The 23,496-nt window shown below is 36.5% G+C and overlaps 1 protein-coding gene across 1 annotated transcript in view; it reads right to left on the reverse strand.

Annotated features, from left to right (window-relative positions):
* The window catches only part of NBEA (neurobeachin), a 748,838-nt gene that overhangs the window by 674,126 nt on the left and 51,216 nt on the right, over nt 1–23,496 (reverse strand).

The raw sequence follows: 23,496 nt of genomic DNA on the forward strand, positions 1-23,496 counted from the left end.
GTACCTTTCCCTCAATTTTGCTGTGAATCTAAAACTGCTCCAAAAAGTTAAAGTCTTAATTTAAAAGTAATTATTTTAAAGAAAAAATAGGTATAGTTAATAAATCAGTAGTAAATGTAGGATGGAATCATAATATTCAATTAATCCAAAACCAAACATGAAACAGGAAAAAGAGAAACCAAAAAAAGATGTGATTATTAAACAGCAAAAATAGCAGACTGAAATGTTGCATGATTATATTAAATGTAAATAATATAAAACCACCACCTAAAAGCAGAGATTATATGAATGTATAAAATATAGCAAGACCCAATTATATTCCATATACAAAAAAAATTGTAGAGGTCAGCAAACATCTTCTTGAAGAGCCAAACAGTAAAGATTTTAGACATCCAGGACCTTATGGTCTCTATCACTACTACTTAACTATGCATTTATAATTTGAAAGCAGCCACATACAATACATAAATTACATGGTGTGGCTGTGTTCCAACAAAAGAATTTATAAAATCAGGTGACTAGCACATAGGCAATAGTTTGCTGACCCCAAAATTAAAATATAAAGAAACAGGTTAAAAGCAAAAGGATAAAAAAAGATACATTATGCAAACACAATAAAAAAGAAAATGGTGTAGTGATACTAGTATCAAACAAAATAGACTTTATAAAAGAAAAATAGAAACTTTCCATAAGGAGGAAGGGGCTAATTCAGCAAAATGACATAGCAATCCCAAATATGAATGAATCTAATAAGAGAACAAAAGAGAAAAAGACAAATCTGCAATTTTAGTTGTAAATTTTGATATTCCTCTCTCAGTAATTGGGAGAATAAACAGACCCCCAAAAATCAGTAAGGATATAGAAGTCTTAAATATTAACCAGCTTGACCTTGTTGTTAGGGAGGCATATAAAACACGCCATCCAACAACAGCAGAAAAACACTGTTTTAAAGAGCATATCAAATATTCACCAAGATGAGACTAACCTGGGCTGTAAAAGAAATCTCAATAAAGTTTAAAATTCTGATCACAATAAAATTAAAATCACTAAATATACTTCAGGAAAAAAATACTAAAGTATCTGGCAACTTATTCTTAATAACCTGTAGATCAAAGAAGATGTCATTAGAGAAAGTAGAAAAAAAATTTAACTGAATAAAATGAAAACACATCCCAAAATTTATGGGATGTAGCTAAAAAAGTGCTTCAGGAAAATTTACAGTATTAAATATGCATTTACTAAAGAAGAAAGATTGCAAATCAGTCACCTCAGTTTCTACATTTAGAAACTAGAATGAGTAAATTATACATAAAGACAAACAAAAAATATAACTACAACAAAAGAAAAATCAAAGATACAAAATCCAGGCAAAACAACAGAGAATAATGATGAAACCAAATGGTTCTTCAACTTATTTTGCCAGATGAATCAAAGGTGGGGGTGGCAGAGAGCCCTGGGAAAGGCTAGAGTGGAATACAAATTAGCATTGACACAAATAAAAGAGTCATCACTATAGATCCCACATACACTAAAAGGATAATAAGCGATTCTTCTTAAGAAATTTATGTCTACCTATTTAACAACTTAAATGAAAAATACAAATTATCTGAATAATACAAAATGCCAAAGGTTACTTTAAGAAGAAACCAATCATCTAAATAGTCCTATGTCTACTAGAGAAATTGAATTTGTAGTTACAAAATTTCCCAGAGGGGTGCCGTGGTGGCTCAGTCAGTTAAGCATCTGCCTTCAGCTCAACTCATGATCTCAGGGTCCTGGGATTGAGCCCCATGTGGGGCTCCCTGCTCAGTGGGGAGCCTGCTTCTCCCTCTCCCTCTGCCACTCCCCCTGCTTGTGTAAACACTCTCTCTCTAATAAATAAATAAATAAAACCCAAAAACAAACAAAAAAACCACAAATCTTCCCAGAAACAACACCTCAGATCCAGACAATTTCACAAATTCTTACTTAAGAATTTCCATGAATTCTACACGATCTTTCCCAGAAATTTTTAAAAGAAGGAACACTTCCAAACTTATTTTTTGAGCCAACAGTACCATGGTAATAAAACCAGAGAAACTATCAGAGAAAGGAAATGACAGCCAAATAGTCCTAATGAAAATAGACACAAAGAACCTTAACAAAATATATCGCAAATCAAATAAACAAAGAACCTTAACAAAATATATAACAAATCAAATACAGCAACATGTTAACAACAACAACAGCAAAATTGTACATCATGATCAAGTACATTTTTATCCCAGGAATACAGGTGAGATTAACAATCAAAAAAATTATACAATGTAATTAATTCACCCTATCAACAGACTAAAAAAAACCATCTGATCATCTCAAAAAGCACATAAAAATCATTTGACAAAATTCAAAAGTAGTCATTATAAAAACTTACAGCAAACTAGGAATATAAAGGAACACCCACAAACCAATAAAAGTCATCTATGATAACTTAGAGCTAACATCATATTTAAGGCTGAATGACTGACTGCATGCTTTTCAGAAATAAAGCAAGGATATCCTCCTCTCCAACCACTTCTATTCAGCACTATCCTAGATGTTCAGGGCAATGCAAAATGTCAAGAAAAGTAAATATATAAGACATACATATTGGAAAGGAAAAAGTAAAATTATATTTATTCACAAACCTCAGAATCATTTACATAGAAACTCCTAAGAAATCTACTTAAAACTTCTCAAATTAATAATGAATTTTACTAGTCTCAGGAATTAAGATCTGTACACATAAATCTATTATATTTCCCTATATTAACAAATAATAATTAAAATAAATTAAAACCAAAACCAGTAAAATAGCATAAAACATGAACTCAGACAAAAATTTACCTAAATATGTGTGAGGTCTGTACACTCAAAACTACATGGGCGCCTGGGTGGCTCAGTTGGTTAAGCGTCCAATTCTTGACTTCAGCTCAGGTCATGATCTCAAGAGTCATGGATGGAGCCTCAGGTCAGGCTCCAAACTCAGTAGGGAGTCTGCTTGAGATTCTCTCTCTCTCTCTCTCTCCCTCTGCCCCTCCCCCTGCACACAAAGCTTGCACACAATCTCTCTCTCTGTAAAACAAATGAATCTTAAAAAAAAAAAAAACCTACAAAACACTGCTATGTTATTTTTTTTTTTTTAAGAGGGGGAAAAAAAATCTAAACAGACATAGAAATGTACCATATTCAAGGATTAGAAGATTTCAATTCCACCCCTATTTTTATACAATCCAAGCCACAATCCTGGCTGTCATTTTGTTAGGAATTCACAGATTCTAAAATGTATCTGGAAAGTAAAGGGGCTTGATAGGTCCTAAACTACCAGACTTTATAATTTACTACAAAGCCACATAAATCAAGACAATATGGTATTGCCATTAGAATAAACATATGCATTAACAGAATATCACAGAAAGTCCAATCATAGACCCAAACAAATCGGAAAACAAAATAATACATGATCCAGTGATTATAGACAAAGGTGTCTATAAACTTTTTTTTTTAAAGATTTTATTTATTTATTTGAGAGAGAGAATGAGAGACAGAGAGCACGAGAGAGAAGAGGGTCAGAGGGAGAAGCAGACCCCCCGCTGAGCAGGGAGCCCGATGTGGGACTCAATCCCGGGACTCCAGGATCATGACCTGAGCCGAAGGTAGTCGCTTAACCAACTGAGCCACCCAGGCGCCCGACAACCCACTTTTTTTAAATGGGTACCTGGGTGGCTCAGTTGGTTAAGCGTCCAACTCTTGATTTTCAGCTCAGGCCATGATCTCAGGGTCATGAGATCAAGCTGAGTAGGGAGTCTACTTGAGATTCTCTGACTCTCTCTCTCCCTCTGCCCCTCCCCCTGCCCATGCTATCTTTCTCTCTCTTTAAAATAATATATACAATGGAATATTATGCAGCCATCAAAAGGAATGAGATTTTGCCATTTGCAACGACATGGATGGAACTGGAGGGTATTATGTTGAGCGAAATAAGTCAAACAGAGAAAGACATGTATCATATGATCTCACTGATATGAGGAATTCTTAATTGCAGGAAACAAACTGAGGGTTGCTGGAGTGGGGGGTGGGGTGGGAGGGATGGGGTGACTGGGTGATAGACACTGGGGAAGGTATGTGCTCTGGTAAGCGCTGTGAATTGTGCAAGACTGTTGAATCTCAGATCTGTACCTCTGAAGCAAATAATGCAATATATGTTAAGAAAAAAAAAAAAAGAAGAAGAAGAAGGTAGCGGGAGGGGAAGAATGAAGCGGGGGAAATCGGAGGGGTAGACGAACCATGAGAGACGATGGACTCTGAAAAACAAACTGCGGGTTCTAGAGGGGAGGGGGGTGGGAGGATGGGTTAGCCTGGTGGTGGGTATTGAGGAGGGCACATTCTGCATGGAGCACTGGGTGTTATACACAAACAATGAATCATGGAACACTACATCTAAAACTAATGATGTAATGTATGGGGATTAACATAAGAATAAAAAATAAATAAATAAATAAATAAATAAATAAATAAATAAATAAATAAAATAAAATCTTTTTAAAAATGTCCTATAAGCCCATGAGAAGATCCTTAACATCATCTGACATTAAGAAAATGCAAAATAAACCATTGTAAGTTACCACTATACACCTATTAGATTTGAATAAAAACAGACTGATAACACCAAATGTTGAAGAGGATATGAAACAATTAGAACTCCCACATGTCTCTTGTGTGAATACAAAATGACACAGCCACTTTGAAAAACAATTTGGTAAGTTTTTCATAATGTTAAATATAATTTAATATACATTTACCCGTACATCCTGGAAATTCTACTCTTAGATATTTACCCAAAAACCTAGGTTCACCCATTTTTACTAATACTCTACAAATGGAAACAAACTTACTGGAAACAACTAAAACAAACCTCCTGCTTAATTCTAGTTTCATCACTTTAGTAATAAAAATCACTGTGTAGCTACAGTGAACAAAGCACTACATATCACTTCCTTTGCTCCTATATCTTTCCACTGCAGCCAGATGACCCTTTTACAACATAAATGTCACTCCTCTAACTTAAAGTCTTTCAATGGCTTCCCACTGCTCTTGTAACAGAATCCAAGCTATTTCCAACAATCTGTAAAACCTGAATAAATCTTTACGTCTGCCTCACAAATTTCATTTCACATTGCTCTCTCCTTTGCTCATTATAGGCTTCAATCACTCAGATTTGATCAATTCTTAGACAGGCCTTGTTTCCAACCCACTTCCTGGGTCTTTTGCTCACTGTTCCTTCTGATCACAGTCCTCTTTCACTGGCTACTCTACCTAAAGTATGTTCCGTTATTCTGTATCAAAAAACATTATTTCATTCACAACACTAATTACAGTCTGTACTTTATGTGTATGTTATCCGTCTCCCATAAAAAAATATAAACTTCTGGGGTGCCTGGGTGGCTCAGTCAGTTGGGCGGGCGTCTGCCTTCGGCTCAGGTTATGGTCCCGGGGTCCTGGGATCGAGCCCCGCATCGGGCTCCCTGCTCAGCGGGAAGCCTGCTTCTCCCTCTCCCACTCCCCCTGCTTGTGTTCCCTCTCTCAATGTCTCCCTCTCTGTCAAATAAATAAAAATATATATATATATATATAAACTTCTATAAGGCAGAGTCCTAGCATTGCTCTTCATTGTATCTCCTAGTGTCTTCCTCAGTGCCTGGTACATAATGTTCTAACTTTCATGCAAGAGGGCCAAGAAATTCAAGTAGCTAATGAATCAATTACCTAAAAAGTGTATTTCCCAATTAGATCTATTAATACTTAGATTCTAACTCAAAGTAATAAATCCCATTTTTCACCATAAAACTTAAAAATCCCTTCAAAATAATCTTCATTATATATTTTACTGTGTTTATGTATATGTACACACAAACACACATATACACTCATGGTAATATCTATTTAAGAAAATTGTATAGAGGGGCGCATGGGTGGCTCAGTCGTTAAGCGTCTGCCTTCGGCTCAGGTCATGGTCCCGGGGTCCTGGGATCGAGCCCCGCGTCGGGCTCCCCGCTCCGCGGGAGGCCTGCTTCTCCCTCTCCCACTCCCCCTGCTTATGTTCCCTCTCTCGCTGTATCTCTCTCTGTCAAATAAATAAAATCTTTAAAAAAAAAAAGAAAGAAAGAAAACTGTATAGAAAATCACATCAAAGTCTAACTCACAAAAGTTATATGAGAGCATAATGCATTTCATTTCTAAATTTTAAATCCTAATTTAAATAATACTTGAAATCTGAGGTATTTTTAAGAGTTGTTTGATATAAAAATGTAACTTTATTCTAGTTATCTGCTTCAAATTTAAATGTAACTGTATAATGAATGATGACTTTTACATGGATGAATAAAGGATAACCAAAGACTATATATAAAGAAAAACATCTACATTCCATTCTCTTATCTGAGTATCACTATCCAGTCATAAATATACCTGCACTCTGTAAAAGGACAAATAAAACTTACACACAAATCTGTTATACACAAATAAGTATTATGTAAGTTCTCTAACAGAGCACACAGAATTTTTATACTATGAGTCTTACTCTTACATATATATGAAGAAGTCTTAAAATGTGGAATTTAAATTCTAAAATATTTTTACAATTAGAAAAAAATAAAATATTTTTACAAGTAGAACTATTCTTGATATTCATAAGAAGATCGTTCTTAAACCTGAGCCAATCTTATCTTTCTTAAGGCTTATTTCTTCATGATTTTTGTTTTTTTCAGGCCACATGACTTGAATTAAATAGCATTCATTACATATCCCTTAACGACAATGGTTTAGTTCCCATAAAAGAAATCTAAAATACTAATACTGAAAAAAGTAGAACTACTTTTTACTCTATACTTTGGTATTTGTTTTCTAAAGATTCTTGGGATCAAATACAGAAACCAACATTTCATAAACAGCTGGAATCATTTATAAAAATAAACAAATACATTTTTATTTATTTATTTATTTTTTTTTTTAAAGATTTTATTTATTTATTTGAGACAGAGAGAATGAGAGAGACAGAGAGCACATGAGAGGGGGAGGATCAGAGGGAGGAGCAGACTCCCTGGAGAGCAGGGAGCCCGATGCGGGACTCGATCCCAGGACTCCAGGATCATGACCTGAGCCGAAGGCAGTCGCTTAACCAACTGAGCCACCCAGGCGCCCGATTTTTATTTATTTTTTATATTTTTAAAGATTCTATTTATTTTAGAGAGAGAGAAAGAGAGAGTGTGAGCAAAAGTGGGCAGAGGGGCAAAGGGAGAGGGATAAGCAAACTCCATGCTGAGCATGGAACCCAGTGTAGGGCTGGATCTCACGACCCTGAGATCATAACCAAAGCTGAAACAAAGACACACTTAACCAACCGAGCCACCCAGGTGGGGTACATTTAAAGCTCTAGTTTGTGAAAGGAAAATAAAAAAAACAGCTTTCTACTCCTTCCTATTCCTTTTTAGTCAATGTTTCATTATCACTTTATTAATGTCTTAGATGATTAAATTATCTTGGAATTCTAGAACTCAGAAATAAAAAAAATTCACTAATTACATGTGCTACTGGGTTCATTTTACAAAAATAAAGTTATTAACATGTATTAATCCAAATCATGGGTTATTGGTAGTCAACTACTACCTAAAATAGCTTTAATGAAATATCTTCTTTTTTTTTTTTTTTAGATTTTTTTAATTTATTTGACAGTGAGAGATACAGCGAGAGAGGAAACACAAGCAGGGGGAGTGGGAGAGGGAGAAGCAGGCTTCCCGCTGAGCAGGGAGCCCCATACGGGGCTCCATCCCAGGACCCCGGGATCATGACCTGAGCCGAAGGCAGACGCTTAATGACTGAGCCACCCAGGCGCCCCATAATGAAATAATCTTCTTGAACTGCTCAAGGTTTCACAGGCCTCACTAACCCCATTGCTTTCTTTACAATTTTTTTCCCATGGAAATAACATAAAATCTATATTCTGAAAGAAAAATTAAAACAAAAAGTGCAAAAACAAAAAAAAGTTTTAACTAAACCTAAGAGTTGATTTTCAGCAGTACAGAATGCATATATATATATGGAACACACACAATACATATATATATGTAAATGTAAATGTGTGTCCCATTTTACACACACACACATAAAAAGCAAGCCTGAGATAATTATGCAGAAAGAAATTATAAATATTAAAGCAGAATTTCATGGGTTAGAAAATTTAAAAATTGTACATTTGGTTACAAAATCCGTAATGTGATTCACAAGGGGAAAACAAATAATATATACAACCCTCAGACAGAGAGAAAAGACTGAAAATTAAAAGCGAGATATAGCAAGCAAGTAGACTTTTCATCTCTTAAGACATATGTTCAATCTGTACTACTAAATTTACACAGAGAAAAGGAACTGAATCAAAATGTTTCTCAAAGTGTACCTCTGAGTTCTGGGCTTATAAATTTTTTTTATCTTTACCTACTTTCCAATTTTATAAACTTTTTAAAAAGAATTTTTTACTTTTACAATCATAGAAAATATAAGTTTAGGAGGGTAATAACTCTCAGTATCAGGGGCTATATATAAACACTAGACTATAAACTGCCTAATGACAGGACCCACATCTGTCCTATTGACCAATCCATGAGCAACACCTATACAGTACACACTGAAATATCTGAAACCATCTTATATCTATTAAACAAGTATTTAACACAGTTATGGTGATATCAGTATTTTAAAAGTAGATTTAAAAAATACGTACACTTTTAGAGTTTTCAAACTTCTAGCCCTATAGCCTATTTGCTAAAAGAACTTCTGCCAATTCTTCTACAAAAATAACCTATCTCTTAGGTACAGAATCAAGAGTGAGCCTACTGTCATTAAACTTTCCATCTCCAGTTTCATTCTATAATATCCTAAGGAGTCCCCTCCTTAGAAATTTCTTTCTATAACATGGAAGTTTATCAAGTTCTCAATCAGAAAATAAAATGAAAAATAATTAAAGGAAGGTGACCGAGCCCAGGAAGATACTGATTAAAAAGACACTTAACAAGATGAGAAGAAACAATTCACTAGCACAAGGCTATTATCACTTATTATTCAATATTATGTAAAAAACGCTTTTTACTGACCCACAATTGATTACTGCACAAATCTTTGGAGACAGGCTAACTTGGGATCAAATCCCAACTCTGCCACTTAATAAATTCATGACTTGTCAGTTAACTTCTCAGTATAACACCACCTATCTCACAGGGATGATGGATGATTAAAGAAGCTATTTTATGTAAAGTACCCAACACTGACTAGCTTAGACTACATACTCAATAAATATTAAGTTTACCTTACTTTTCCAGTATAAGATAGCCAAAAAAAATAAAATAAAGAGGAATACTTACTAGCTCAGAAAGGAATATCCATGACTTTAACTTTATTAGCACTATGTGCTGATCAACACATCTGAATGACAAGTGGTTAATATTACTAAATATGAGAAGAATATTAATTTAAAAAACAAAAGTATCAAAAACTTTGAGATGGTTAAAAAAATCACAAAGAATGTTTTGGTTTTGTGTTGTTTTTATTTTTTATTTTTATTTTTATTTTTTAGGGGGAGAGGGACAGAGAGAGGGAGAGAGAGAATCTTAAGCAGGCTCTATGCCCAGTGCAGAGCCCCACATGTGGCTCAATCTCATGACCATGAGATAATGACCTGAGCTAAAACCAAGAGTTGGATGCTCAACTGACTGAGCCACCCAGGTGTCCCATGTTTGTTCTTAGAAAACACAAACACACATTAATATACAGGCATAAAAATTAGTCATTTTCCTTATAAATACAATAAAATAATTCCTGAAATGAAGGTATATACCTAAGCTCAGCCTCTGTAAGTATTTCTTAGAAATTCCTAAGAGTATTAAGATCAGTCTATAGTTCACATACGAATTCCCAGTAGGCAATCAACTTCCCTAACATATAGCTTAAACTACATTAAGAAATCAGTATCAAAATAAGTTTTGTTAGAAACAAAGTTTGCAGTTTTATGTCACGTTTACATCAACTAATATTATATTTACATATAATTCAGTTTAATATTAATATCAAAGAGTCGATTTTACTGCTTGAAAAGTAAGTCACAGCAAATAACAGCAATAATCTATATAGTATTCAGGGTGTGGTAGTCAACACTTATTCATACTGAAGGGGATCAGGAAATGCCACACAAAATACACCACTCTGACATCAGAATTATTTTAAGCTGAAGGCAATTAAGAAGCAAAAGATATAAGGAGAGTATTCTGCTCTCCCATAATCTACCTTAAAGCAGGGTATAAATTTATCCTTGTGAAAGTAGCATAAATATCCCACCTCTCCTGTGCTAGGATGAGAAGAGCAACCCTTATCCCTGGAGATGGAAAACCCACACCAAAATGAGTCTGCATAAACAAACTGCCAAAATAACCCTTATCTTCCATTAGCTCTCCCATGTATTTCCTAGTCATTTCCCCACAATGCACTGTCCCTTGGATTCCAAACCCTCTTTTGTCCGTCAAGAAGGGTAATAATCTCTCTTTGAGTTTCACTTCATTTCTGTGAACCATGCATGTAAAAATACCAATAAATTTTGTATTTGTTTTCTCCTGTTAATCTCTTTTGTCAGTTAATTTCATATGCCCCGAACTGTTCAACCTTAGAGAGTAGAGGGAAAAATTCTCCTTTCCAACAGTATCATAAAACCTTTAGAGACGGATCTAAACTCTTTCAATTTATATATGAGAAAGTGACATTATTTCAGTGCTTCTCTTCCTTCCTATACTTCCCGTCTATTTACTTTCCTATATGACTATTTTATAGCTTCTCTTCTCTGCTTAAACTCCTAAGACCTCCTTCCCCATCCTTACTCTAGTGATGGCTAGCTTCCTTTTGCACTAACAAGATAAAAGCAATTAGGAAATAACTTTGTCATCTTTTATCACACTAACTCTGCAGGTATATCCATATCATCTCCCTTTTCATCTCTTTTTATGGATGAACTATCCAGACTTCTATATAAACCCAACTGTAGGAGTGCTAATAACACTGACTCCATCTCTAGAAAAAATATTACATCTTCTTCATGCTGGCTCCATGACTTGTCTTAGGGCTATTACATGTTCTGGGCCCCTGGGAGATTAATATACATACTTTAGAAATGCCCTCCAAGGTCAGGATGGAGAGAGGCATGTTCTGGCCTTCCATGAATCTGTCCGAGATAACATAGTTTTTCCCTTTTCTGACTCACAGGTGGTACCACAAGATCTAATTAAAGGTTAGCTGTCAACTAACCCTTTGATTCACTATAATGCCCTTTGTGTGTCCCCTCACTGTATAAAATCTGGGAACTAAAGTCCAGACTTTATGGAGAATAACTATACAGCTACCATGGACTGCCATCCACCTGATTACCCCGTCAGTAAGTTACCCTGAATAAAACTCTGTGTAAACTGTGTGGAATGGCCTGCTTCATTTTTCTGATCTCAAAGTGTCATCTGAATTTGGGGGTTACTTTACTGTTCCTCCTCCACCTTCTTAACAGCCAATGCTTCCATCTGTGCCCTCTATATTCCATGCCCATTCCCTTTCTCAAGTAAATAGCTCTAAGAATTGTTCCCAGTATCTGTATCCCTGCCCCAACAGGGGCTAGATCATTCCCTCTACTGGATCAGTCTCATCAGCATGCAAATCCACGAAAATCTAACCCATCTTTAAAAAAAAAAGTAATTGACTCCACCTCATCCTTCAAGCCACCAACCTATTTCTCTACTTTTCTTTATTGAATCCTCCTCATCCCTGAGACTTACAAAAGCTGAACTGCCCTTGGTCCCAGGACTTGCATCTCTTCTCTGTCCATACTCATTCCTAGATAATGTCATTCAATCTCATGGATTTTAATACCAACTATTAATTGGATTTTAATACCAACTATTGTGAGTCAATACTAATATTGACTCACAAATGTGTATCTTTAGCTCAACTATTTGCAGCTTCATACATAAAATAATTTCTTGTCATCTTCTCTTATATGGGTAATGGACACCTAAAATTTAATAGGGTCAAGAACAAATTCCTGATCTTCTCCCCATTCCACCCCCATATTACATCTTCTAACAAACTTCCCAGTCTCAGTCAATGATAAACTCTCCATCCTTCCAGTTAGTACAAAAGTTTCAGTCATCCTTGACTCCTCTTTTTCTTACATGCCCAATTCCAAAGAACTAGCAAATCTAGTTAGCTCTTACTTCAAAAGACATCTAGAATCTCATCAATTCTTACTACTCGTACTGGTACCACCATAATCTGAAACAATATCTATCTTTTGTCTGGGTTACTGAAAGAATCTCCTTGGTTTCTCTCATCTACACTCACCACCCAGGCTTTATTCTCAACACTAGTTTTAACAGGAGCAATGTGAGTACTAAGCAGATAATATGTCTCTTCTGCTCAAAACATTCCAATGGCTTCTCAACTCAGTTCCAATAAAATCCAAACTTGTACAGCACTTTACATAATCTGCCCCATCCTTCACCTCTCAGATCTAATCCAACAACTTCACTCTGCTTCAGCCACAATCTTATTTTGACACTCTCCATTCATTTGTGCCTACTTGCTGTCCCTCTGCCTGTCATGGTCTCCTCCTGGTATCCACCTGGTTCTCTTCCCTCAAGTATCTCTTTGGATGTCACCTTATCAAAGAGGCTTTCCCTAAACTACTTTACTTAAAACAGCTAATACTCCAGAAATCTATCCTTATCCACATTATTTTGCTCCATAAAGTTTCACCATCTGACATACAGTGTATTTTTGGTGTGTGTTTATTTCCTACAGCCTCTCCCAGACTGCCACCTCCATGGGAACAGAGACTTTTACCTGCTCGGTATGTTTGCTATGATCTCCAGTACCTGGTATATATTTGCCATTCAATAAATACTAATTGAATAAAGGAATTTAGTCCTTCAGCAAAATTTATAAAGCCCAATCCCACTGCGCTCCCAAGTAGAATTTTAAAAGGTAAAAACAATATCTGAAGGCATCAGATAGCTGCCAAGACAACGAGGAATTGCAAAGCCAGATCCAGAAGGGAAGAAAGCTCACAGAAATAAGCCCAGCCTAGAATTAAAGGTATTTTTCCCTTCCAGACAAATGCTCACTGCAAAAGCAACAGTGGGAAAGGCTGAGAACCTGAATATAAATTTTGACATACCCACGGAAAAACTATGGTTTAGAGATTTACAATGGAAGAACCCTTTCAAACACCCCAAGCTTTTTGCTTGCTACCTTGAAGAGCTATTCCCCAAGAGTAAGGGTGGAAAAGAAAATAGCCCAAACATGCTAAATGAAAGAAACCAGTCACAAAAAAAACTACATATTGTATGATTATGATGTAAATTAGTAATTGCCAGAGGATGGAAGAATTGGGAATTCGGAGGTATAAGAGTATTTTTTTGGGGTGATGGAAATATTCTGAATATAGAAAGTGCTGATGGCTACACAACGTTATAAATATACTACAAACCACTGAATTGTATCCTTTAAAATGGCTATGATGCATTATATGTAATGTGAATTTTCTATCAATTAAAAAAGAAAGAAAGAAACAGACAAGACCTTACAGAGTACAGAGACCAAGTATCAATTCAAATCACTTTCTGATTGGATTCTGGCAATCTGAGACTGCTGGGGTCTCAAGCCTAGGTGCCAGCATGAACCAAAAGTCTGGAGGAAGATAACAGCATCCAAAGCCTCAAATTAGCTTTAGAACTTTTGATGTACTTTATTCAAGCCTCAATCAAAAACAGCCAGTCATACTACTAAAATATAAGAAGGGAATAAAAGCCAAAGAAAAGAAAAGACATATTAGGTGACTAGATGTGTTCACTTTAACACACAGATGAAAAGATAATGGAGTTATCAGGCACAAAATTTTAACTAATCATAACTAATATGTTCCAGGAATTTAAAAAACAAGACTGAGGATTTCAGCAGCTAACAGGAAACCATAAGAGTATAAAATGTACTTTCTAGAACTGAAAGATAACTGAATTCAAAAATTCAATGATGAGTTTGACAGCAGATTACATACAGCTGGAAAAAGAATTAGTGAACTAGAACATGTATTAAAAGAAAAGATTCGGACATATGCAAATAGTAAAGTAAGGGTGAAAGCAGAGGGGAAGAAAGGATGTAGAATAAAATGAACAGGTCTATCATATGTATAAGTAGACCTCCAGAAGGATAGGAGGAAGAAATGAAGCAGGAACACTATTTGAACATAAAATGGTAATGAAATTTCAAAGCTATTTAAAGAAATTAAGCTTCAAGATTGTAACCAGGAGACCTTCAACAAAGAAAATACTAAAATGTATTTTTTAGGCAGAAAATAAATAATCCCAGATGGATGCTTAGAGATGCAGGAAGAAATAAAAGTTAGGAAAGATATATGGGTAAATCCAAATAATTATTTACTGTGTATATCAATAATGACAATGCCAACAGGGTTTAAAAAGATATAAAATATTAAGATAAATGAAAATAGCACTAAGTGGGGGAGAGGGATAAAAAGAATGGATCTATTTTACCCTTTAATCAATCAAAGATGTATGTTATAATATCCAGGGTAATCCCTAAAAGAACAGCAAAAGAATATATTTCTAAAAGTTAATAGAGAAGGGTGTTGAATGATTATGAAAAATATCTAAACCCAAAAGAAGTCAAGAAAGGTGAAAAAAATATACTGAACAGACAAGACAAATATGGTATGTTGAAATCCAAACACATCAATAATGATATCACATGTAAAGAAATTAAACATTCCAATTTAAAAATAAGGACTATCAAACTGCATATATTTTTTAAGACAAAAAACAACTCAACTAAATGCGGCTTACAAGAAATGAAGAAATACACCTTACACATGAGGATCCAGTACAGAATGAAACCTGTGGGGGATATGAAACGGTGCCCATCTTTCAGGAGTTTAACATGTGATAGCAAGGTAACTCATAAACACAAAACAAAGACAAGCCTAAAGCAATTATACAATAGAAGTATAAATTTTTTCCCATCCCTGTCTTTTGCCTGGCTAGCTTACTCTCATCCTTCGGTTCTCATCATGTTAACTTCCTCCAGAAAGCTTTCTTGACTCTCCCTAATGAGGTTAGCTGGATTAAATGCTCCTGCTAGGTGATTCCATACAAACTGTGCTTCTTCATCATAACAATTTTAGTATATAGTAATTAACTGTTTTACTGTTTTCTCCACTAGAAAACAAATCCTGTAAGATCAAAAACCCAGTCTCTACTGGATCCAGAACTACAAAAGGTCTGAGATCTTCTCCTACTTGCAAGCTAACAAATTAGCCTGTTTCATAAATGCTGGCAAAAGAGGTGGTTCCCAGGTCACAGACAGAGGATTTTATTACTCAAGCACAATAGGCTGTATAAGCTTCCTGCTTGCATTGGTTCCCTCTGTCCTCCAAAGTCCACAGGGCTGATGCATAGGCAACCCCAAGTGAGGGTGCACCCATAGAAACTCCAATCTTTTAAAGGGGCTGTATGTAGCAAGCCTGACCAATTTTTGCCTTAGATAGAGATACCTTTATTATCATGGTTAAGAAATAAGTCTGCCCTGTGCCCTAAATATCTCTTTCAAGACTATTTCCTATACAAAAATCCTTGAAAAGATACTCTAGAACAAATCCTGATAAAAAATAAAAAATTAAAAAAAAAGAGAATTGTCCCAAAATACAGTTCACCACTTCACCTGTAACACTTATTAGCACAATGCCTGGCACACAGATAGTAATCAACATTAGCAGAATGCATAGTATATAATAAATAAAGTAATGAAAAATTGGGAAAGACAGTGTTATGATAAAACATCGAATCCTTTTAATTCTCAAGATTCTTTAAAGATAATAGCTCTATTTTGATTCTATCGTGTGCATAATGGCATTGGATCAACTTCACATACTTTGCTCTACTGCTCTCTTTTGAAATGAGTAATTTCTAAGGTCTAGGCAAACACTGTGTATTCTAACTTTTCTTTATTTGGATCTTTAATCAGCTAGGACCTTTATCATGTCATGCGCCCACTGGAAATACCATAACTGTTTTCTTCAATGGTACAGACTTGCTGAAATAAATAAGCTACTGTGTAGATCAAATAAGTGCACTGGTATTTTCTATAGAGGCAAAATATGGAGATATCCCTAACCTACAAGAATTGCTTCCCAAATGGCACAAGAGGGCCTTAAAGGGCATTAATGAAACAAATAACTTCTCAAGAGGAAATAACAAAGCTTGTCAGTGGTAGTGACATACACCAGTCTAATGGTCCATTGTTTTTTTTTTGTTCCTTTAATTTCCTTTCTCATCACAGCAAACTATTTCAAACATCCTGCAATTCACAGAAGATATGAACATAGCCTTTAGATCTAGATAGAAGATAAAGCAACCTAACCAACTCTAAGTCAGAACAAAATTCAAGTTAAGGAATAAAATGTACATGGATGAAAAGTTCATAGTGTAAATATAAGGGAATATACAGGGCGCCTGGGTGGCTCAGTTGGTTAAGCGACTGCCTTCGGCTCAGGTCATGATCCTGGAGTCCCGGGATCGAATCCCGCATCGGGCTCCCTGCTCGGCAGGGAGTCAGTCTGCTTCTCCCTCTGACCCTCCTCCCTCTCATGCTCTCTGTCTCTCATTCTCTCTCTCTCAAATAAATAAATAAAATCTTTAAAAAAAAAAAAAAACCTTTTAAAAAAATATAAGGGAATATACAAACAATCACATACTTGATGGAATTAAAATTACTTACATTCTTTCCACATGAATAAATGAAAATGTAATCAGTTAGTGACTGTCTTTATCCTTTTTATCTTAAAGTCATATTTGTGTATTTTTAACAAAGTGTTTTGGGGAGGTGGGAAGAGGGGGAATGAGGATTGCTAATTATCTGGTTCATTTGCTATCATTTTACCACTTATAATCTCTTGTAAAAAGCATATGCAGAATTTTATTTTCTTCCCCACATTATAATCTCAGTCATGTAGTTATATACATACACATACAAACACACACACACAGAGTCCTGTCACTTACTTTGATCATTAATATATCAATTTTTTCCTATCATCTGTGTTTTCTATTGTTGAAATAAATTCCTAGACCCAAGATGAAATAAATTTCTAGGGGCGCCTGGGTGGCTTAGTTGGTTAAGCATCTGCCTTCAGTTCAGGTCATGATCTCAGGGTCCTGGGATCGAGTCCTGAATTGAGTCCTGAATCGAGCTCCCTGCTCAGCGGGGAGCCTGCTTCTCCCTCTCCCTCTGCCCCCCACTTATGATCCTCTCTCTAATAAACTCTTAAAAAAAAAAGAAATTTTTAGGCATCTCTGTCACTAATTCAGCAAACTAAACTTCTGTATTCCTGTAAATGCTACACTTGACCAGCAAATGCAATATATCCAGTCATCCCATCCCCAAATACCAAGCCAATTCTGGGCTCTATACTTATTTCCTTGTTCCTTAATTTTTCAAAATATGTCAGACATGCAATCTCAGCCAGTCATGCCCTGTTTCCAAAATGCAGCTATTAATGCTCTATAAAAGTCCCTCTTACCCAAAACTCCTCAGGAAGAGGGTTCCACTGCTTGTGAGGGACTTTACTCCCTCAATCTATGGATTGTTTTCCTTTGAATAAAGGACATCCAACACATTACTAAATTATTTTAGTTCTGTCATTTGACGGCATCTTCTGTGAATCATTTTTCTCCTTGCTGTTTTTGGATTGAGGTTGTTCATTCTTAACACTTTGCATTGTGATCAGAGAATGCTGTTTTTATTATTTCTCTTCTTAGAATTCACTGAGAATTTTTTGTTGGCTTCTAACACGTTCAATGTTCATTAATGTTCCATGGTACTTAAAAAGAAGGTATCATTCACTAATGTCAGGGTTTGGAGTTTGATATAAATAGGATCCATTCTTGATCATATTTTAAGGTACTCAATACACTTGCTAGATTTCATGAATATGATCTGCCTTGGATGGAGAGGGAAGTGTTAAAATCTCCAATTATTTATGTGTCTGTCTCTGTCCTTGAATGTACTACATTTTCTACTTTCTGAGAGCTGACCTGATGTGATATTGTGATTTATAATAAGAAATATATATATATATTTGTACTTTGTTCCTATTCTTGGCATAGGCTCCTCAAACCCTTAGAATTTCCTAACAGAAGAGAGAAATAAAGGTATCTTTTGTCATGTTAATGAGGTGACTTTGAGGAAGCCTCTAGGTAACCTAATCTTGAGGACTGGTTGCCACGGGAACCAACCTTGGGACTAAAGGGTTAGAACTTTCAGTCTAGACCTCCCACCCCCACCTCCACCCCCAAACACATGTTTGGGGAGAGAAGAAGGGCTAGAGACTGAGTTCAATCACTACTAATGGCCAAAGACTTCATCAATCATACCTATGTAATAAAGCTTCCATAAAACCTCAAAAGGATGGGGTTCACAGAATTTCTAGGTTGGTGAATACCCAGAGATTCAGGAACAATGGCATACTTAGAGACCACAGAGGCACCATGCCCCTTTTCCCATATTTTTGCCCTATGTATCTCTTCCATTTGGTCATTCCTGAGTTATATCCTTTTGTAATAAACTGGTAATCGAGCAAATAAACTGTTTCTCTGAGTTCTGTGAGCCACTCTAGCAAATTAACTGAACCCAAGGAAGGGGTCATCAGAGCCTCCAATCTATAGCCAGCTGATAAGAAGCACAGGTAACAACCTGGACTTACAACTGGCATCTGGGGGTGGGAAGCAGCAGTCTTGTAGGACTGAGCCCTTAACCTGTGGGATCTGACACTATCTCCAGGTAGACAGTGTCCAAACTGAGCCAACTGCTTTGCGGTATAGGGAAAAACTGGTATCAGCATAAATGGTATCAGAATCTGAATTGGTGTCAGAATTATAGTTGGTGGCAGAGAAATGAGACTTGCTGGAAGGGGCCTGACTCCCAGAAACCTGTGGTTTGGGAAAGGAAAGAATGAAAGGGTGGGGGATGAAGAACCTTTGATTCCTGGGTGGCCATGTGTTACCCACAGTATGGAGCAGCAGCTATGCTGTGCTCAGTTGCTAAAGGGAACAGTTAGCAAAGGAATTTACAGATGAATCCAACTCCTTGGGAGTTGGTTCACTGGATGCATAAAGAAATGCAAACTAATAAGAAAAAGACAAAATATACAATCTCTTGGTTATTATTATCTGTAATAGCTTAAAATAACATTAAAAGTGCTGAGTTAGACCTTGATGATAGACGAAGCTCAAATATCAGTCAGTTTGGGCTTAGGCCACTAGCCTCAAATCCACTCCCCAAAGGAAAAATTATGCAGAAACAACAGAGAGTACCTCTAAGACCTTTGGTTCACCAAGAAGGTAGTCCACATGGAGGGAGGACAGAACCAGGAAAGAACTGAAAATATTGTGAAGTTGTTTCATTTTGTAAATTGGTATCATCAGCGTCCTGAAGAACCTTTACTAAAATGGATTATGAGAGTGACTAATTTAGGAGTGTCTGGCCTTGAATGATGCAGAGTTGGAAGAGTGTATCTGGGCTGATGTAGGATCCACAGCTCACTATGAAAGAATCACAAATGGCTATCGGTAATCCAGACACACACACAGGAAGTTATTCTTGAGGGAAGAGCCGGCATGGTAGACTGGATAAAAGCCACTATAAAGTCTGTTTACCCTCAGAAAGGCAAGAGCCTACCACTCCCCATAAATGCTAAGTGGAACACCCCAGATAAAGCAGCCAATATGCTTGACATACAAACCATACTAGACTAGCTTTATGATGACCAGGACATTCACCACTGAATATACCCATTACCCAGGTTGTGAAAATGCAGTTAAGGGGGCCTCTTTCACATGGCTACCTCATATAACCTGATTACTGCAAAAGTGAAAACAGTTCTAGAAGCTTTATTAAATTTGGTGACTCAGCTTTCCCTTATGGGTTTTACAGATGCTAATAAAAACATTAGGTTAATTAGAGAATGGGAAGAGGCTGAAGGGAGAGTCAAGGGACTTTTCCCAACAAGCTGGAAATTTTTAAACAGGTATTAAGAAGATGAATAAAGCAAATATTGACAGAGACAAAACAAAGAATCATCATAAAGGGGAGAGTCAGACGATTCATCCTAAGAGGGTAGAAATCTTTAGATGGTTATTAAGATATGGGATAAATAAAATGGACAGTGATAAGGTTAAAACACAGGTTTTAATACAGCACTACCAAAAGCAGGGTGGGACAAACAAGCAGATCCTCTGCTAGTCTGCCAACATTACAGCGACCCAAACAAATCCATCCAATTTACCACATTTTGTAAAAAATTTAAAAGTCTATAACATGATATGAAAGTTGGAATGTTTAAGCAGTTATGACGTAAAAGAGTTGTATCAACTTTACCTGAACACTTAATGGGAATGGATATTACGTCTGGCTGGGGAACACCTTTCCCTACCTAGTATTAAAAAAACAAAACCTATGGATAAAGTCCTAACAGAAGCTACATTAGGAATGTTAAGAGTTGATGAAATTAAGGTGAGGGTTTGTAGCAGAACTGGTATGTTTGAACAGGCTTTATGTGAAGTGGTTGCATCTCTTTCTATCTGAATGGAGATAGACATTATATCTGAGTAGGAAACATTTCCCCTACCATTTCCCCTTGTATACCACAAGGCATGTAAATCTTGCCCTTCAAGCAATATTAATTGGCATGCTAAACAGGAACCAATAAGACTGCCGGAGTCCACACACCGTGGAATAGAAGCTCAAGTGCCGGTAGCAGCAAATTCTCTGCGCAACAGCCCCATGTGGAGCACAGACAAGGGTTTATGGCAAGAGCCTGTGAGTGCCTCCCAGCAATGACTACTAGAACGCTGGACTACAGAATTTCCATTTGAGGGGCATTCACTACCTTGCTATTGGGCATTATTTATTGAATCCATCCCTATGACTGAAGGACATAAAATGATCTTGAAACCTGAAATAGCCATAATGTCTAGGATGATGTCAGAGAAACACTCTAACGGGGATGGCAGTGTACAGAAGAGTAACATAATAAAATGAATACAGTTTATACAGGATCATGCTGCCTGGGAAATGCAAGGAGGAGATTCTCAGGAGCAGGGAGTCTCTTTTCCCCTAGAACTGACACTGAAACTGTGTGAGAAGGTGCTGGATTCTATTGTCCCTTGGACAGTGCCATATTAACAGTTCTTGACTGATCAACAAAGAGCTGTTTGATTTGTGGACAGCAGTTCCAAGGTGAATGGACAACATCCTGTTTGGAAGATCACCACGCTGAGTGAAGAAAAGGTAAAAATAGATCAGCTTGGTACACCGAATTGCACTTGTCCCTAGCAGTGATGGAAGAACTGAACATCGGTAAAAGCCTCTATGTTTGGGTATTTACCGACTCATAGGCAATGACCAGTGGCTTGCCCCTGTGGTCAGACAGGAGGGCAATGGAAACTTGGCCTATACAAGGGATGTTCGCATTAGGCATGGCCCTATGGAAGTCACTACTGGAATATCAGGGATGCATTAGAGTAGGACATGTTGAAGGCCATCAGAAGAACTCTCTTCCATATTCAGAAGGTGACTGGAATCGATAAGAAGGTATCATTGTGTGCTCACTTAGGCTGGCCATCTGGGCCCATGAAATGAGTAGACATGGGGGTACTACAGCAATGCAGAGATGGGCTGAATCTAAACATGTTACTCTTGTATCCTCTAAAGCATAAAATGACAATAAAAACTGTTCTGCTGGCCAATGAGAGAGACAGAGACTACAGATGACTATGTGGCAGATTCCCTAGTGGAAGGCCCTAACCACACACAGCTGGCAAATCAGACTGATGCTAGTAGTACTGGAGGCTACAGATAGGGGTCTTGCCAGGAATAGACCCTGCCTATGGACTGGGCTTTGCTTACCCATGGATAGATGCAAATGCTCAGAGTACTATAAAATAACCAGAACAGATGACATTGCACCAATTTGGACAGCTGATGGTCAATTTCTTCAGACCAAGGAATACACACTTTACAGTACCTAACATCTAACAACAGGCAGGGAGATATCCTCCTCAGAGTAATAGTTTGATAGAGAATTGGAATGAACAATTAAAACACTGGTTGTCTAAAACAGAGGGAAACAAAGGCAGGAAGTGCTGGCTTAAACACCTTCACAAGTGTGTACTCATATTCAAGATATATGTATATCTTACAATTCGTGTAAAATTTTTACAAAATATATACTATACACTAAATGCTTAGTGAAATGTAGGTTATTATCATTAGTTATTTTTTCCTAGCCAAATCTGACGTTAGCAACTATGTCTGTCCTTCCCCCCAAAACAGGACCAGAAACATAGCTTACTATTTTGTTCTCTTCTACACTTCTTCCTCTCCCAACTCCTATATAACTTTTTCAGTTCTATTTAAATTTAACAACATGTTTTACAGCTTTCTTTGTGCATCATTACATCCTGTATCCCACTATTTTATCCCGGTTCACTGCTCTTCTTACTAGAGTATATCATGAGTAATTCCTTCAGCAATAATCAACAGACAGGACAGTTTCTGAGTCCCTGTATGCCTGAAATTGTCTTTATTTCTACCTTATTCTAAAATATTAATCCATCTGGATAAGACGTTGGTACATTCAAAGTTATTTTCCCTTAGTCATTTTATCAGGGTACTGTCTTATGGAATCTGATGTTCCTGATAAAGAAATGTACTGTCCATCTGATTCTTAATTCCCTGTAGATATCTGTTGATATTTTAAATACACGTAAATAGAGAGAGAGAGAAAAAAAGAAGATAAACACAGACATATCCCTGATTAGCAATGAATGTAAACACCATATAAGAGCTAAGAGTCTGGACTTTGAGATCATAGACTTCCTGGGTTAAAATCTAGACACTGAAACTAACTGGAGGTATAACCTCACGCAAGTCACTTAAATATACATCTGTGCTCTGCTTCCACACCTGTAAGGTCTGGATAATAATAGTATCTATCTCATAGCATTGTGCTGAGGTTTAAGAGAGTCAAATGAATGAATTCAAACCCATAATGTTAAGTCCAAAAAAAAATTTTTTTTCAGAAAATCACATATAGGCTTCCATTTTATAAAGTTTATTTTTAAAAAATCTTAACTAAGCAACAAACAGCTGATGTACACATACATACATACATATACACATGTTTTTAAACCCATATGAAAGGGAAGAGAATGATAAATATAAATTAGTTACTCTGAGGAGAAGAGGATTGGGAAGTAACATACAGGGAGCTTCAACAATACTGGTATTATTCTAGATCACAAGATGGAGAGTGACTCACGAGTATTA

The sequence above is a fragment of the Neomonachus schauinslandi genome, chromosome 3, assembly GCF_002201575.2.
Source record: "Neomonachus schauinslandi chromosome 3, ASM220157v2, whole genome shotgun sequence".
In the NCBI taxonomy this organism is placed as follows: domain Eukaryota; kingdom Metazoa; phylum Chordata; class Mammalia; order Carnivora; family Phocidae; genus Neomonachus; species Neomonachus schauinslandi.